The 19,079-nt window shown below is 42.2% G+C and overlaps 1 protein-coding gene across 1 annotated transcript in view; it reads right to left on the bottom strand.

The window, feature by feature from the left end:
- The window catches only part of ZNF704 (zinc finger protein 704), a 118,488-nt gene that overhangs the window by 37,280 nt on the left and 62,129 nt on the right, over positions 1-19,079 (bottom strand). The gene's annotated exons all lie outside the window — the stretch shown is intronic.

The raw sequence follows: 19,079 nt of genomic DNA, 5'->3' as shown, positions 1-19,079 counted from the left end.
CATGCGGCAGAGAGTTCCACAGTCTCACTGCTCGTACAGTAAAGAATCCTCGTCTGTGATTATGATTAAACCTTCTTTCCTCAAGATGCCCCCGTGTTCCAGTCGCAGGCCTAGGTGTAAATAGATCTTTGGAAATGTCTCTGTACTGTCCCCTCATATATTTATACATTCTGATTAGATCCCCCCTAAGCCTTCATTTTTCCAAACTAAATAACCCCAAGTTTAATAACCTGTCTTGGTATTGCAGCCCACCCATTCCTCTAATAATCTTGGTCGCTCTTCTCTGCACCCTCTCCAGTTCAGCTATGTCCTTCTTATATATCGGTGACCAGAATTGTACACAGTATTCTAAGTGCGGTCGCACTAGTGACTTGTACAGAGGTAGAACTATATTTTTTTCATGAACACTTATACCTCTTTTAATACATCCCATTATTTTATTAGCCCTGGCAGCAGCTGCCTGACACTGTCCACTAAAGTGAAGTTTACCATCCACCCATACACCCAAGTCTTTTTCTGTGTCTGTTTTACCCAGTGTTCTACAATTAAGTACATAATTATACATTTTATTTCCTCTACCCAAGTGCATGACCTTACATTTATCTACATTAAACTTCAATTGCCATTTCTCAGCCCAATCCTCCAATTTACATAAATCTCCCTGTAATATAAAATTATCCTCCTCTGTATTGATTACCCTGCAGAGTTTAGTATCATCTGCAAATATTGAAATTCTACTCCGCATGCCCCCAACAAGGTCATTAATAAATATGTTGAAAAGAAGCGGGCCCAATACTGACCCCTGTGGTACCCCACTATGAACTGAGACCCAGTCCGAGTACGTACCATTAATAACCACCCTTTGTTTCCTATTACTGAGCCAGTTTTTAACCCAGTTACACATATTTTCCCCTATCCCCATTATTCTCATTTTATGTACCAACCTTTTGTGTGGCACCGTATCAAAAGCTTTTGAGAAGTCCATATACACAACATCCACTACATTTCCCTGGTCCAGGCATTTCCTTTGTTATCACTCACAGACTAATGGATATAGTAGCCCCATAGTAAAACCTATTTGGCAGCAAAACCTCAGAGCAATTGAGTAGAAAAACTGGAAAGATAGTTAGATGTCTAAAAGAGTCCTTAATACACAGAACTAATGATTCAACTATACATAATCCAGAAAACATACTTCAGCACTTGTAGACCTGATGAGACTGGTTTACTTATTTTGATATAAATTCAAGTCAGAAATGCTGTATGGTGATACTTAAAAGTTACATGGAAGACCACACGGCTCATCATGTCTATCAGATCTATTTAATAATGTATAAAGTGTGTATTGAGGAATTTGGTGACAGATGAGCTTTAACATTCCACATCTCCGAATAACTTGGACCTTATTCTGCTTAACTATATGTATGCAAGTGTATTAGGCATTTAAGGGAAAAAAAGGATATTTTGCAAGAAATTGCAAAAATGAATTTTCCTATAATAATGCTATCATTGGAATTATTATTTTATCAGCAGGAGATGTTCATTCAAAATCCTGAATCCCAGTCCTTGTGTTAAAATATATGTGCGCACTATATGATCATTGTGACAAATGGTAAAAACTCCTGACTGTCCTTTATATAAAAATCTGACATCCACTAACTCCCCACATAAGGATCGGGACATCACTGCTGTAATTACCATATATTATAACTATGACAAGAAATAGGTCCTGCCAATGTGGTTCCATCACTCTATTCTCTGAAATTAAAGATTTTTTCGGTCAGCTTTCATCTTCTAATCACAAAAGTCAAAACATGTCTACTGGATCTAGCCTTCTCAGTGTGTCCTCATTTCTTAACAATTATTAGTCATTCATTCCATGCTGCACATGCAAATCACCGGACAATACTTACTAAAAATAAACTATCATCCAATCTGTACAATATATCATCCTTAGAATTTAAGTCTTATTATAAAATGCAGGCACCCCATATTGTATATTTAGGCAGAATAGATAATTATGACTGGTGCACATGAAATATGTTGAAGTTAAAAAAATATATAATCAGCTCACCTGCCCGGTGCACTTGTTGGACAGCATGTGAATCATCAAGGACCAGGACAGCAGGGTACACAGTATAGGAGATATTCAAGCAAAGCTGGAAGCCTTAGCTCAGTAGAGCCAGGTACGCGGATAATACACATGTCATACAGTACAGACACACCTTTTAATTCAAAGAGTTTTCTTTATTTTCATGAGTCTGAAAATAGTAGATTTACATTGAAAGCATCAAAACTATGAATTAACACATGTGGAATGAAATACTTAACAAAAAAGTGTGAAACTAATGAAAATATGTCTTATATTCTAGGTTCTTCAAAGTAGCCACCTTTTGCTTTGATTACTGCTTTGCACACTCTTGGCATTCTCTTAATGAGCTTCAAGAGGTAGTCACCGGAAATGCTCTTCCAACAGTCTTGAAGGAGTTCCCAGAGATGCTTAGCACTTGTTGGCCCTTTTGCCTTCACTCTGCGGTCCAGCTCACCCCAAACCATCTCGATTGGGGTCAGGTCTGGTGACTGTGGAGGCCAGGTCATCTGGCGTAGCACCCCATCACTCTCCTTCTTAGTCACATAGCCCTTACACAGCCTGGAAGTATGTATGGGATCATTGTCCTGTTGAAAAATAAATGATGGTCCAACTAAACGCAAACCGGATGGAATAGCATGCCGCTGCAAGATGCTGTGGTAGCCATGCTGATTCAGTATGCTTTCAATTTTGAATAAATCCCCAACAGTGTCACCAGCAAAGCACCCCCACACCATCACACCTCCTCCATGCTTCACGGTGGGAACCATGCCTGTAGAGTCCATCTGTTCACCTTTTCTGTGTCACACAAAGACGCGGTGGTTGGATCCAAAGATCTCAAATTTGGACTCATCAGACCAAAGCACAGATTTCCACTGGTCTAATGTCCATTCCTTGTGTTCTTTAGCCCAAACAAGTCTCTTCTGCTTGTTGCCTGTCTTTAGCAGTGGTTTCCTAGCAGCTATTTTACCATGAAGGCCTGCTGCACAAAGTCTCCTTTTAACAGTTGTTCTAGAGATGTGTCCGCTGCTAGAACTCTGTGTGGCATTGACCTGGTCCCTAATCTGAGCTGCTGTTAACCTGCGATTTCTGAGGCTGGTGACTCGGATAAACGTATCCTCCGCAGCAGAGGTGACTCTTGGTCTTCCTTTCCTGGGGCGGTCCTCATGAGAGCCAGTTTCTTTCTAGCGTTTGATGGTTTTTGCCCTGCACTTGGAGACACTTTCAAAGTTTTCCCAATTTTTGGACTGACTGACCTTCATTTCTAGGATGGACACATGTTTTTCTTTACTTAGCTGCTTTTTTCTTGCCATAATACAAATTCTAACAGTCTATTCAGTAGGACTATCAGATGTGTATCCACCAGACTTCTGCACAACGCAACTGATGGTCCCAACCCCATTTATAAGGCATACGTTGTTTCACACTTTTTGTTAAGTATTTCATTCCACATGTGTTAATTCATAGTTTTGATGCCTTCAATATGAATCTACAATTTTCAGAGTCATGAAAATAAAGAAAACTCTTTGAATGAGAATGTGTGTCGAAACTTTTGGTCTGTACTGTATATCGTCCAAGAAAGACCAGAACCCGTGTCCATAAAAAAATCATGAGACTTTATTCATCCATTAAAATCAAGGCGAGTCAGCATAATGGTACAAAGGCTGTATTTCTCCCTGTGCTTTGTTGTGCTGACCCACCTTTATTTTAATGGATGAATAAAGTCTCATGATTTTTTTATGGACACGAGTGCTGGTCTCTCTTGGATTAAATATGGAATGTGTATTATCCACACATCTGGCTCTGTGGATCTAATGCTTCCATCTTTGCTTGAACATCTCCCATACTGCATACCCTGCTGTACTGGTCATTGATGATTCACATACTGTCCAACCAGTTTGGATACATCTTGTCCATACTGCTCAACCTCACCCACAACCTCAGAATTGACCTGCTTGAGCACATAATATCTCCACAATTTACGCGCCTCTTCTAGCCCCTTCCTAATTAGAGATGAGTGAACCCGTGTAGGTTTGATCGGCGTGTGCAGGCGAACCATACCTCCACGAGTTTGACGTTAGCCCGAACCCCAATGGAAATCACTGCTTGACAGTTCGGATCTCAAACCATACACAGCCAGCCACTACATCTGACCACACTGTTGTAACCCCTAGTGTGAGGCATTCAAACACTTCAAGCGGCTAGCACTGGGCTGAGCACCAAGCGTACTGGAGCACAGCGATGCTCGAATGAGTGGTCAGGAAAAGTAAAGCACCCGAACTCCCAACCCAAATGCTGTTTTTTGTTTGTTTTTTTAAAGTGGATGTTCGGCCCAAAAACCGAACACTGAACCTTGGGTTCACTCATCCCTACTCTTAATAGCATTATGGCACAGTATACCTGTGTCACCACACTCCATCACTAGGCTTCTAGCCACTTCCTCCGTGATTGTCACCAAGAGTCCTCTCATTCTCTCGTCCAGTTAAAGTAACATTCATAGTCAATGTGGCATATAAAAAAAATGGATAGACAACAGTCAATCATCTGCAACAGATGGGGGTTTCACGTTTTACCCTCATTACACATGGCTGCTTCATTGCATTGCATCTAATCAGCAAATGGATGTAATGTTATACACTGTTTATGTGCCAAAAAAGGTTGGGTAAAGCTGGTGCTTGGGGACATGAATGCATAGACAAATTACTATATCTAGAAAGAACTTTGCAGGTTTATCTTTTACTCGATAAACATTAAATATTCCTTTGTTTTCATAGAGCTCAGAAATTAGAAGTTTTCTGCAAATTGAAATACGCTCCTGTCACCTCTAGAGGATGCAGTCTGCCTCATGTATAATTCATCAGGAGCATTGTGCCTAGGAGAGGTTAGCAGAGCTGAATGGACGAAGGATCGAAATGAGAGCACTAATGATAGATGAGGTGGCTCAGCTTCTGTTCTCAGTAAGCACTTTCACAAGTAATATTTATAGGTAATGGTGAATGTTCTGCTGGTACCCACTTTCAATATAATCAATCACTATCAGCTCTTTCATGATACCTACATAGACTATATTCTCCAGGATGTATATGATTATTTAACTGCCCCTAAATCAACCAACAGTCCAAGTACAGAAATCTCTCCAGACACCTTGACATCTCTACTGGTAATGACAGAGGTGCAACACTATTACACAAATCTTCTACGATTATGGGTTACAGGGAGCTTGTCACAACCAATAATGCTATTAACCTGCAGATATAGGGTTAATCTGCAGGTTAATTGCATTATTGGGGTGCCTAGCTGCAGCGCTAAAAGTACGGCACGCAAGAAAAAATTAACTTTATTTCTCCTGGGAGCCGCCGGTTTTCAGTCATGCAGGTGTGCCCAGAGCTATTACAGCCATTGCTTACAACACTGAGAGCATTGGCTGATAGCACACCCCAGCACTAACTGACAGCAGGCTCAGCAGTGCATTAGTACAGAGTCGGCGGCTGTCAGTCAATGCCGGGGCGTGGTTATGTTATAGCTGATGTTTTTAGTGCTGTGAGCTGTGACTGTAATCAATTTGGGCACGCCTCCATGACTGAAAGGCAACGGCTCCCAGGAGAAATAAAGTTCATTTTCTCCAGGGTGCTGCACTAAATATTCATTCCTGCTTCTATATTACATTCCAAGTTGGACTGTCACTTATTACTTTAATGTTTACTTTTTCATCATACACAGTGAGTTTTAACAGGTTCTCACCTCTCAGAAAACTTTCTTTTATAGGCTAGGGTAGCTATAAAAAAAACAACTGTTTTACTTAACTTTTCTGTATCCACCCCCTACTCTCCACTGCTGCCCTGGCCTCTATGTTCTGGCTGCAGCAGTCACAACAGTGTGCAGCAGCTAATCAGTGAGCCCAGTGGCTCTTACCCTGACACGGCATGAGCCACTCAGAGCCACTGAGCCCACTGAATGGCTGCAGCACTGTAAATGTGATGTCAGGGGTGCAGCCAAAGGACAGATATCGGGGTGCATAACACTAGACCTGGAGAGAGAAAGCCATACTTTATTTTTTTTATAGCTACCGCAGCCAATGAAAAAAGTTTTCTGAAAAGTGACACTCCTTTTAAGTGAGTAGCATCCCCTACAATATGGGAAACAAGGCTAACATCTGATATTGCCTGTACAGTTGTCTTTCATCTATTGTGTGATGAATTACATACAGTATATCACCCATTTGTAGTAAGTCAGTGCTTGAAAGTAATGGCGGTAACACAAAATATTGACACGTTGGGCACAATTAGACCATTTTCACTTAGGGTTGTACTCACTTTTTTGCCAGCAGTTTAGCTATTAATGGCTGTGTGTTGAGTTATATTGTAACAAAGTATCAGATCTTCACTGTTGTCCCATGAAAAGATATTAGGAAATATTTACAAAAAATGTGAGGGTGTACTCATTTTTGTGGTATATTGTATATTTTGAGCATGGAGAGAATTAGTAGCAGCTGACGATGATATAAAATTACATGTACAGAACATTGCTCACTTATTTTATATGTCTCATAGAAAGTTACATAAACTTGCAAAATAACATATAACACTAGTGACATCTGTACAAGTATTCCTTTCCTGATGTTGTTTAGATCACTAAGCAATAAGTGAAGGAAAGTTTCTGGGGAAAAAAAACAACAACTGGGGAATTAAAATCTATGCCCAATCTAAATTGCAAATCACTGTCTTACTATTACAAATAAATAACAAAAAGCGAATCACTAGCCGTGGATGTGAGCCTTAGGGGTACTTTGCACACTACGACATCGCTAGCCGATGATAGCGATGCCGAGCGCGATAGTACCTGCCCCTGTCGCAGCTGCGATATCTTGTGATAGCTGCCGTAGTGAACATTATCGCTACGGCAGCTTCACATGCACTCACCTGCCCTGCGACGTCGCTCTGGCCGGCGAACCGCCTCCTTCCTAAGGGGGTGGGTCGTGCAGCGTCACAACGACGTCACACGGCAGGCGGCCAATAGAAGCAGGGGGCGGAGATGAGCGGAACGTAAACATCCCCCCCACCTCCTTCCTTCCTCATTGCAGGCGGGACGCAGGTAAGGCGGTGTTCCTCGCTCCTGCGGCTTCATACACAGTGATGTGTGCTGCCGCAGGAACGAGGAACAACATCGTAACATCGGTCATTCCGAAATTATGGAAATGACTGACGCTACACCGATCATACAATTTCGACGCTTTTGCGCTCTTTAATCGTAGTAAAAGGGATTCACATACTCCGATGTCGACAGCGACGCCGGATGTGCGTCACTTTCGATTTGACCCCACCGACATCGCACCTGCGATGTCCTAGTGTGCAAAGTACCCCATAGTCCTCTCCGGGAATCTGTCCACGCCATGGAAGGAATTTGTGTTTTTAATGAAATTATATTAGATTTAGATTCCCTAATGTAATTTTGGCTGATTCTCTCCAGTTTTGGTTATGTAGGTGCTGTAAGGAATTGAGATTTTGATTCAGCATTTGAAAAATTATATACTGATCAATAAAGCTGAAAATAAACACTCAAAATATGAGAATTATAACACATATCTTCTTGATAGTTTCAAACTGGGCATTTTTTGTCCACTAATACAATTAACTTTTTTTTTCTTCTACATACAACATGGCTAGGTAATAGGGTGTTAAGATAGACCATCAATATGAGATTGGATGGGGTTCCATTGTCGGCACTAGAGATGAGCGAACCCATAGAAGTTTGCTTCGGTGGCTGCAGCTGAACCATACCGCCATTTGTTTGGACTTGGCGCGAACCCCAATGGAATTCACTGATTGGCAGTTCGAGTCTCCGTCCATTTAAAGCCAGCAGTAAGCAGAATACGTACGGAGGAGGGTGGGAGGGGGTTTTCCATTTTTTGTTGGGTGCACACTACATCCGATCAGGCTGTTGTTCCATCTCAGTGTGAGCCGTTCAAACACTGCAAGGGGCTCACACTTGGCCAAGCACCGAGCCTATCTGAGCACAGCAATGATCGCGTGAGTGGTTATCATTAGGGATGATCGAATACTTTGATTATTCGGCTTCGCAAATATTTTCCAAATACCTCGCCGCTATTCGACTGTTCGCGAATATTCGATGCGCAATGTAAGTCTATGGGAAACCCGAATAACAACTATTCGGAACTATTCGGGCATCCCATAGACTTACATTGCGCATCGAATAGTCAAATAGCGGCGAAGTATTCGGAAAATATTCGCGAAGCCGAATAATCGAAGTATTCGATCATCCCTAGTTATCATATGTAAAGCATCCGAACTCAGAACCCGAACTCTTTTTTTAAGGCTATGTGCGCACGTTGCGTACTGTCCCTGCAGAAATTTCTGCAGCTTTTTGAACAGCACACGTGCACTTCAAATCGCTGCAGAAACAAAAGCCAATTTCATGCGCTCTGCATGTTGCCCCTCCCAGCCCCTGCCATAGACAGAGCAGGGACTTCATGCAGAGCGCACGGAATAAGTGACATGTCACTTCTTAGAACGCACGCTGCTGGCAGCAGCCAAAGCGCTGCGCTCTAATACGCCACGTGCGCACGGCTCCTGCATAATCTTCATAGATTGTGCAGGGGATGCAGGACGCATGCAGTTACGCAACGTGCGCACATAGCCTTAAAGTTGCTGTTAGGTCCAGAAACCGAACACCGAACATCAGGTTCGCCCATCCCTAGTCAGCACCCCTCCAATCTACTGCCTGAAGAGGCAGCATGCACCCTGCCATGTACCTGCCTGTGCTGTACTATTATAGCAGCTGTGTTCCCTTGGACTGAGTAGGATAATGCTGCAATATTGTATATGACCACTGTGAAAAGTAGAGAGACGGCAATGAGGAACCAGCCTGCAAATCCTAATGAACAAAGAAATATTGATATTTTTCAAAATGTATAATATACTATGACTGTATTTCTCGAACTGTTCTTGTTCTGTTACTCCACTGCGGGGAAAAACACCTTCACATACTGTAAATTCTCAAGGTGGGAGGTGACTGCATTGTGCGTTACATTTCTGCAGGTTGTAACTGTCTTCATCCTGACAGTGCATTGTTGTTCATCTGTTCAAGCCCTTTTTGCTCCAAAATTGGCAATTTGCACACTGTATGGCTAAGTTCATACAAGCTTATAAGAAAATCATCTGATTTTCATCCAGAAGAAAACAACTAATTCTGCATCTGTATTGTCACCCATATGCCATTTGCTTTTATATATCAGCAGTGAATGAAAGTTTCAAAACCAGAAACAGTTTCCTATGTAAGTAATGGAGATGTATCCGTAAAAATCAGATGAGGAGCGGTTGAACAGTATGGGATCTTTTTTTTTTTTTTTTTTGTGCACCACAGACTTCAATAGGTGAGTCCTATCCGACATACGAAGAAGACTAGAGCATGCTGCAATTTTATTCAAGCAGACATTTGGTCTGTGTAAAAGAATGATATTCTGAGCAGCCGTATTCAATAAAATTGGTCCATGTACTGTTAGTTTTTTCCAGGGACAGAAAATACAATAGTGTGAACATAGCCTAAGAGATCGCTCACACGGCCGTACAGTCTCTCATGTGAGAAAATCAGGCCGATTATGCTGACAGTCAGATTAAACTCTCAAATATTGTGTGATCTGATTCTCACTGTCAGGAAAAGAAGAACAAAATTTCTCCATCCTCTCTATTCTATGAGTATGTGGGAATTGGATGACATCCGAGTGCAGTCCAATGATTTCCATGCACCCATAGATCTGTATGGGTGTGTGTCACCCGATCAGATGCACTTGTACCATTCTGTGATTGTTTTCTTATGCCAAATCGGAATGAGAAATAAGTGCAAATCAGCACTGCCCTATTATATAACATTGGGCGGGGGGCTGTCCAATAAAACATGGGATAGCACTTGCTCGTGTGAGCAAGCCCTAATTGTCAACCACAGAAGTAAAGTCAGTAATGGGTCCAGAACCTAGAAGACAAGCAGATCTTACCATTTTTTCAGTAGAATCCACTCCTGATTTTGGTTTACAAATACTATAAAAAAAATACTGAACAAGATATTTGTAAATGAGGTCAAATCCTAATTTCTCTTTTTCCTGAGTACATTTTATAGGTCTAGGTCCAAAAGAGTTATATAGTCTTGTGTAGCATGACGTAGGATGTTAGCGTCCAAACTCATCTGAATGAAGGTGCATTTGTCACGGTTGTCGCTCTATCTTTGAAAACTAGTGACAGGTTCAGGACTAGAGTCACTCATTACCATCTTAGGCTCTATATTTAAACGTAGTTTTATTTCCTTTGGGACCTAAGCAGTTAATGTCAGTTTTGTTGCCAGCAGCTCCCAGCAGAGCATTTCAGCTGCAGCTGCGTTGTAACCATGTCCCTTCAGGTATAAGTAGTAGTGTTTTCCCAATAGTCCTTGCTGAAGATACAAATCCATTGTATTCTGGTCACCTTGGTGTAAGGTCCTGTGAAGGAGTGTTTCAGAGGTTAGACTTTATCCTTTTTTTGTTGCTGTTTTCCCCTGTTTGTCTTACATTTCTATGTGTATATTAGTGCTGTGGTTGGTATACCAACTCCCACTTGCCAACGTCCTAGCCAGGACAACTACAGGGTTTCTCAGGGTTTCGGGTTCATGCTCAACGACAATTGAGGAGACTTTATAGGGCCTGGCTAGAAGAGTAGGAACATCTGCAAGTGAGGATAGGAGGTGTCCCATCTACCCTTCTCACTAGAGCTAGGGCTCACCGTTGTTATTGTCTTCTCAGTGTTCCCCCTTACTTGCTGTATTGTTTGTTACATTTTTGTTGTACGTCAGGTTTCCTGTAGATCTGAACACACGTGCCACACTTGTCATACCCGGCAGCGTGACAGCATTGTTATGGCAGGTTGACCAGGGCTGTGGAGTCGGTAAACCAAACCTTCGACTCCGACTCCGACTCCTCAATTTCTCTTGCACCGACTCTGACTCCTACATATATTGCTTATAGTTAGGTGAAAAATTTATTGTAATACATGAACATGTGTATGTGAACATCAGACATTTAATAATTTTTATGATACAATAATCAAGATATTTGGATAGAACATAAAATATATTTATTGGAATACAACTTTGGAACACAAACTGTAATAAATTGTAAATATGTAATACATTATGTAATATACAGTAGATTACATATATATCTTGTGTGTGTGTGTGTGTGTATATATATATATATATATATATTAATATTACATATTTTATTACATATTTACAATTTATTAGTTTTTTGTGTTCTAAAGTTGTATTTCAATAATAATTATATATAATTAAATGTCTAATGTTCACATTGTACTACAATACATTTTTCACTTAAATATAAGCATTATACTAAATGTTATTATTTAGTAAAATATTCAGCACATTCTGTATTGCACTACTGTCCCCAATTTATTATATATTTTAGGAGTCGGAGTCGGTGCATTTTATACCGACTCCGACTCCACGAAAATGAGCTCCGACTCCACAGCCCTGAGGTTGACGGCATAAAATTTGCTCAAAATTTAATTGTAAATATATAAGTATATTTTGAGCGTTTGCATATAGCTTAGCACCTGCAAGGGATGCTCCATTACTTTGCATAGCGGGCCACCCATAAACATTAGCCAGGGATGGCCTAAATCCGCAAATAGCATAAATGCATCCTGAGTAAAGGCCGCTTTACATGCTGCGATATCGTTACCGATATCGCTAGTGTGCTTACCCGCCCTATCGGTTATGCGACACGGGCAAATAGCTGCCCGTGGCGCACAACATCGCTCAGACCTGTCACACTACCTACCTGCCTAGCGACGTCGCTGTGACCGGCGAACCGCCTCCTTTCTAAGGGGGCGGTTCGTTCGGCGTCACAGCGACATCACTAAGCGGCCGCCCAATAGAAGCGGAGGGGCGGAGATGAGCGGCCGGAACATCCTGCCCACCTCTTTCCTTACGCATTGCCGGCGGCCGCAGGTAAGGTGAGGTTCCTCGTTCCTGCGGTGTCACACGTAGCGATGTGTGCTGCCACAGGAACAACGAACTACATTGTACACGCAGCAGCAACGATAATTGAGATTAGGGGGGCATGTCACCGATTAGCGTTTTTGAACGTTTTTGCGACGATTCAAAATCGCTCAAAGGTGTCACACGCAACGACATCGCTAAAGCGGCCGGATGTGCGTCACAAATTCCGTGACCCCAACGAGATCGCTTGATCGATGTCGTAGTGTGTAAAGCGGCCTTTAGGCCATGCTATAAGATGGTCATCTTCATGACAACCCCTTTTCTTTTGACTAAACACGTCACTTCATATAATGAAACAAATAATAGGACTAGAGTCAGACTTTCCATCCAATATGGCATCATTCGCTGACCATCCACTATTACCATCTCAGTGCACTCGCAGATTATATCTTCTCTGATTAAGTTCTAGTTTAAATCAGTCCAGAAGAAAGAAAAAGTTGGACTAAATGCTTCACACACATTTTATATCACACTAAGTCTTTAATTCTCTCTATAAATTATGAATTCAATAGATTCACAGACAGAAGATTATATTTTAAAGGTTGGAATAGGGAAACCCTATTAAAGCTGCCCCCAGATAATTTGGCCATGAAGAGAGCAACGGTATATCAGTATATCACATATACACTGTATAATTAAAGTAAATTACCATTTAAATGACACTTGTGACAAAATGGTATAGAATTTCCTTTTTTATGGTCCCACTCCATGGCCCAATTTAGCATAGCTGTTAATCTCAATTTCCAAAGATGCCAGCAAAGGTATTACAAGCTTGAACACTTTCACTTTCTGACAATGATAGCACTCCGGATCTCTGTGAATGAAAGTGATGCATAGCTTATGCTAAAGATATTCGTAAAGCGGTAATTAAAAGAACATAGAGATGAAACAATGGCCCTCAAAGGGGCTCTCCAGGAATATACAACTGGCGACAAGACAGGGCATGTCTAGTGCTCACATTTATCAACATACACTCGAAACCAGAAGTTTACATACACTATCTAAAAATACACATCTGCATGTTTTTCTCACTATCTGACATGAAATCAGAATAAACCTTTCCCATTTTAGGTCAATTAGGAACCAAAATTATTTATATGCATTATATGCATGTGTTTCTTTTTAGATAATGTATGTAAACTTCGGGTTTCAACTGTATGATCCCATTCTGTTATATATGTCTTTCATCCTTGTATAGATGTACCCTTTCTGGTGTATATATAGCCCTCGTCCTAGTTAATATGGCCCTCATCCTAGGCCCATCCTGTTATACCAGGGGACGAGTCCTGCGAGGAAAATTTGCATATTCCCCATATTCCCAGTGCCTTCTGGGATAAGTGAAGAGTCACCGCGAGCTCAAGGAGAACCGGGTTTTGGCCGTTACAGCCGTAAGGAAGACTTCTGAAAACCGTGCGCCGCTAGCCTAGAATTTTGGCCCGTCTTCTTCATTGTGAGCGTGAGTGAACAAAGTGTGAGCAAAAGTAAGTGTGAGTAGAATTGTTTGTATTTAGTTGTTTAATTACTTAACATTTGTTTAGTGCTATCTCCATTAGAAAATGTGCTCCACTATTGCTAATGCGATCCAGTGTACATCTTGTCTCATGTATGCAGTCCTTGAAAAGCCGTTCGAGGGTGCATTCTGTTGTTCGAGATGTGCACAAGTTGCACATTTGGAAGCCCAGATACTGGATCTAAATGAGCAGCTGGCAACTCTGAGATGCATTAGCAATATGGAAAGGAGTTTGCTGCTCACTGAGCAGCAGCTTGCTGGGTCAGATGTGGGGGAGGATCGTAGTAGGGAGCGGCAGGACGGTGAGGTAGGTAGCTGGGTGACAGTTAGAAAGGGGGATAAAAGGAAAAGTGCTAGGAAGGCTAGTCCTGAACTGACACACCCCAATAGGTTTGCAAACTTGGCAGATGAGGGGGATGTCATTACAGGGGTAGCATTGCTGCTCTGAACGCCAGAGGAGTGTCTGCTCCAGTAAGGGGGGGAATAGGAGTACAGGGCAGGCAAGACAGGTACTGGTAGTGTGGGACTCAATTATTAGGGGGACAGATAGGGCAATCTGTCACAAAGACAGGGATCACGGAACAGTGTGTTGTCTTCCTGGCGCTCGAGTTCGGCACATTGCTGATCGGGTTGACAGATTACTGGGAGGGGCTGGGGAGGACCCAGCGGTCATTGTACACATTGGCACAAATGACAAAGTTAGAGGTAGGTGGAAGGTCCTTAAAGATGATTTCAGGGAATTAGGTTGTAAGCTTAAAGCAAGGACCTCCAAGGTGGTATTTTCGGAAATACTACCTGTGCCACGAGCCACACCAGAGAGGCAAAGGGAGATCAGGGAGGTTAACAGGTGGCTCAGGAATTGGTGTAGGAAAGAGAGTTTTGGGTTCCTGGAGAATTGGGCCGACTTTTCAGTTGGCTACAGATTCTATGCTAGGGATGGGCTGCATCTTAATGGGGAGGGTGCAGCTCTGCTGGGACAGAAGATGGCTAGAAGGTTGGAGGAGTGTTTAAAGTAGGAATGGGGGGCGAGGGTATTCACTTTATAGAAGGGGAATGTAGTGCGGATAGTGACCAGGGCACAAGTAATGAAATTGGGGGTGGTACGGGGGGAAGGGTTAGGACAGTTAATACAGTAAGCAGGAATAGAGGTACAGAGTCATACGTAACGTGCATGTACACTAATGCCCGAAGCCTCACAAATAAGGTGGAGGAATTAGAATTAATATTGTTGGAAAAAAATGATGATATAGTGGGGATATCAGAGACATGGCTGGATGAGTGCTATGACTGGGCTGTTAATTTACAGGGTTATAGCCTATTCAGGAATGACCGTACAAATAAGCGAGGGGGAGGTGTGTGTCTATATGTAAAATCATCCTTAAAACCCATCCTGCGTGACAACATATGTGAGGGTACTGAGAATGTAGAGTCCCTATGGGTGGAGATAAGGGGGGGGGAGAATGAAAAATAAAATACTGATAGGGGTGTGTTATAAGACGCCGAATATTATGGAAGAGGTAGAGAATCTCCTCATAAAGCAAATTGATAAAGCAGCGAGTCTCGGAGAGGTAATTATTATGGGGGACTTTAACTATCCTGATATAAATTGGGGAACAGAAACTTGCAGTTCCAGCAAAGGAAATAGATTTTTGATAACAATGAAATATAATTACCTTTCACAAATGGTACAGGACCCCACAAGAGGGGGAGCACTACTAGACCTTGTACTAACCAATAGGCCAGACCGCATATCAAATATACAAGTTGGGGGTTACTTGGGGAATATTGATCACAAAATAATAAGTTTTCATGTATTCTTTATTAAGATGTATAGTAGAGGGGCTACAAGGACACTAAACTTCAGGAAAGCCAATTTTAAACGGTTCAGAGATGATCTTAGTGCAATAAATTGGGATGATGTACTTAGTAATAAAAGTACACAAAGCAAATGGGAGACTTTTATGAGCATCCTGAATAGGGCTTGTGCAGAAAATATACCCTATGGGAACAAACATGCTAGAAATAGGAGGAAACCCCTATCTCGAAATAGAGCTGTAAGGGAAGCAATAAAAGAAAAACAGAAAGCCTTAAAAGAATTAAAGAGGGTAGGTAGTGATGAGGCATTATATAATTATAGAAAATTAAATAAAATATGTAAAAAGCAAATTAAGTTAGCTAAGTTTGAGACAGAGAGATTCATTGCGAGAGAAAGTAAAAATAATCCTAAAATATTCTTTAACTACATAAACAGTAAAAAACTGAAAAGCGATAGTGTTGGCCCCCTCAAAAATAGTCTTGGTGAAATGGTGGAGGGGGATGAGGGTAAAGCCAACCTGCTGAATGACTTTTTTTCTACGGTATTTATACAAGAAAATGCCATGGCAGATGACATGACCAGTAATACCAAAAATTCACCCTTGAGTATTACCTGCTTAACCCAGCAGGAAGTACACCGCTGCCAGAGTACTACAGGAATTGAGTTTTGTGATAGATAGACCATTATTTTTAATCTTCTCAGATTCCTTAATAACAGGGTCGGTACCGCAGGACTGGCGCATAGCAAATGTGGTGCCAATATTCAAAAAGGGGACAAAAACTGAGCCGGGAAATTATAGGCCAGTAAGTTTAACCTCTACGGTTGGTAAAATCCTTGAGGGTTTCTTGAGAGATGCTATACTGGAGTATTTCAAGAAAAATAACCTTATGACAGACTATCAACATGGGTTTATGAGGGATCGATCCTGTCAAACTAATTTGATCAGCTTCTATGAAGAGGTAAGTTCAAGCCTGGACCAGGGAAATGCAGTGGATGTTGTGTATATGGACTTTTCAAAAGCTTTTGATACCGTGCCACACAAAAGGTTGGTACATAAAATGAGAATAATGGGGATAGGAGAAAATATATGTAACTGGGTTAAAAACTGGCTCAGTGATAGGAAACAAAGGGTGGTTATTAATGGTACGTACTCGGACTGGGTCTCAGTTCATAGTGGGGTACCACAGGGGTCAGTATTGGGCCTGCTTCTTTTCAACATATGTATTAATGACCTTGTTGGGGGCATGCGGAGTAGAATTTCAATATTTGCAGATGATACTAAACTCTGCAGGGTAATCAATACAGAGGAGGAAAATTTTATATTACAGGGAGATTTATGTAAATTGGAGGATTGGGCTGATAAGTGGCAATTGAAGTTTAATGTAGATAAATGTAAGGTCATGCACTTGGGTAGAGGAAATAACATTTATGATTATGTACTTAATTGTAGAACACTGGGTAAAACAGACAGAAAAAGACTTGGGTGTATGGGTGGATGGTAAACTTCACTTTAGTGGACAGTGTCAGGCAACTACTGCCATGGCTAATAAGATAATGGGATGTATTAAAAGAGGTATAAGTGTTCATGAAAAAAATATAGTTCTACCTCTGTACAAGTCACTAGTGCGACCGCACTTAGAATACTGTGTACAATTCTGGTCACCGATATATAAGAAGGACATAGCTGAACTGGAGAGGGTGCAGAGAAGAGCCACCAAGATTATTAGAGGAATGGGTGGGCTGCAATACCAAGACAGGTTATTAAACTTGGGGTTATTTAGTTTGGAAAAACGAAGGCTTAGGGGGGATCTAATCACAATGTATAAATATATGAGGGGACAGTACAGAGACCTTTCCAAAGATCTTTTTACACCTAGGCCTGCGACTGGAACACGGGGGCATCCGCTACATCTTGAGGAAAGAAGGTTTAATCATAATCACAGACGAGGATTCTTTACTGTACGAGCAGTGAGACTGTGGAACTTTCTGCCGCATGATGTTGTAATGAGTGATTCACTACTAACATTTAAGCAGAGCCTGGATGCCTTTCTTGAAAAATTTAATATTACCAGTTATGTATATTAGATTTTATGACAGGGTGTTGATCCAGGGAACTAGTCTGATTGCCGGATGTGGAGTCAGGAAGGATTTTTTTTCCCCATTGGAGCTTATTTGACACATTGGGGTTTTTTTTGCCTTCCTCTGGATCAACATGTTAGGCTACGGGTTGAACTAGATGGACTTAGGGCGGCTTTGCACGTTGCGACATTGCACGTGCGATGTCGGTGGGGTCAAATCGAAAGTGACGCACATCCGGCGTTGCAGTCGATATCGCAACGTGCAAATCCTTTTTGATACGATGAACGAGCGCAAAAGCGTCGTTATCGTATCATCGCTGCAGCCTCCGACATTTCCATAATGCCGGTGCAGCGACAGATACGATGTTGTTCCTCGCTCCTGCGGCAGCGCACATCGCTGTGTATGAAGCCGCAAGAGCGAGGAACTTCACCTTACCTGCCGCCGGCTGCAATGAGAAGGACGGAGGTGGGCGGGATGTTTACATCCTGCTCATCTCCGCCCCTCCACTTCAATTGGCCGCCTGCCGTGTGACACGCTGTGACGCCGCACGACCCGCCCCCTTAGGAAGGAGGCGGGTCGCCGGCCAGAGGGACGTCGCATGGCAGGTATGTGCGTGTGAAACTGCTGTAGCGATAATAATCGCTACGGCAGCTTTCACTAGATATTGCACGTGCGACGGGGGCGGGACTATCGCTGCAGCATCGGTAACACATTGTTACTGATGTCGCAGCGTGCAAAGCCCGCCTTAGAGTCTCCCTTCAACCTTAAAAACTATGATACTATGATACATATATATTTCTCAGCCTGGTATATATGACCACTATCCTGTTATATATGTCCTCCATCATGATGCACACATAGAAAAATAAACAATTACACTCACCATTTTTCCACAAACCTGGAAAAGTGATTTCAGCTTGTAAGTGGTGCTGCACATGATGTCACTGCTATGGGCACCCAGTTATATGTTGGAGTCAGCTGCCAGAATATTTACTGCTCCCCATGCCTGGGATTATGAGCATGGGGAGCTGTGAAAATTCATGATGATGATCACGTGTACCCGCTATTAAAGAGAATGAATATTCACTGCTATTAACTCCCATAATCACGCCCACCTCTCAGCACCAGCTTCAGTGCCGAGAAGAGAGCGGGATTATGCTCGTGGTAAGCAGTCTTTATTAGCAGGCACACATGTTTGCACCAGTGCCTGCTCCTGCCTCCTGTGACCATGCACCTGCCTCCTGTGATCATGCTCCTGCCTCCTGTGACCATGCTCCTGCCTCCTGTGACCATGCTCCTGCCTCCTGTGACCATGCTCCTGCCTCCTGTGACCATGCTCCTGTGTCCTGTGACCATGCTCCTGCCTCCTGTGACCATGCTCCTGTGTCCTGTGATCCACTCCTCCACTGCTGCCTTTTCTCCTCACAGATAAAGCCAGGTACATCCGTACTATGAGACACAACCCCTGCTTTCCTCCAAAAATTTTTAGGAAAAAAGTGTGTCTTATACATCGCAAAATGTAA

Source organism: Anomaloglossus baeobatrachus, chromosome 6 (genome assembly GCF_048569485.1).
Source record: "Anomaloglossus baeobatrachus isolate aAnoBae1 chromosome 6, aAnoBae1.hap1, whole genome shotgun sequence".
Taxonomy (NCBI): domain Eukaryota; kingdom Metazoa; phylum Chordata; class Amphibia; order Anura; family Aromobatidae; genus Anomaloglossus; species Anomaloglossus baeobatrachus.
Note: the sequence above shows the minus strand (reverse complement) of the source record. Positions and strands in the feature narration are given on the sequence as shown.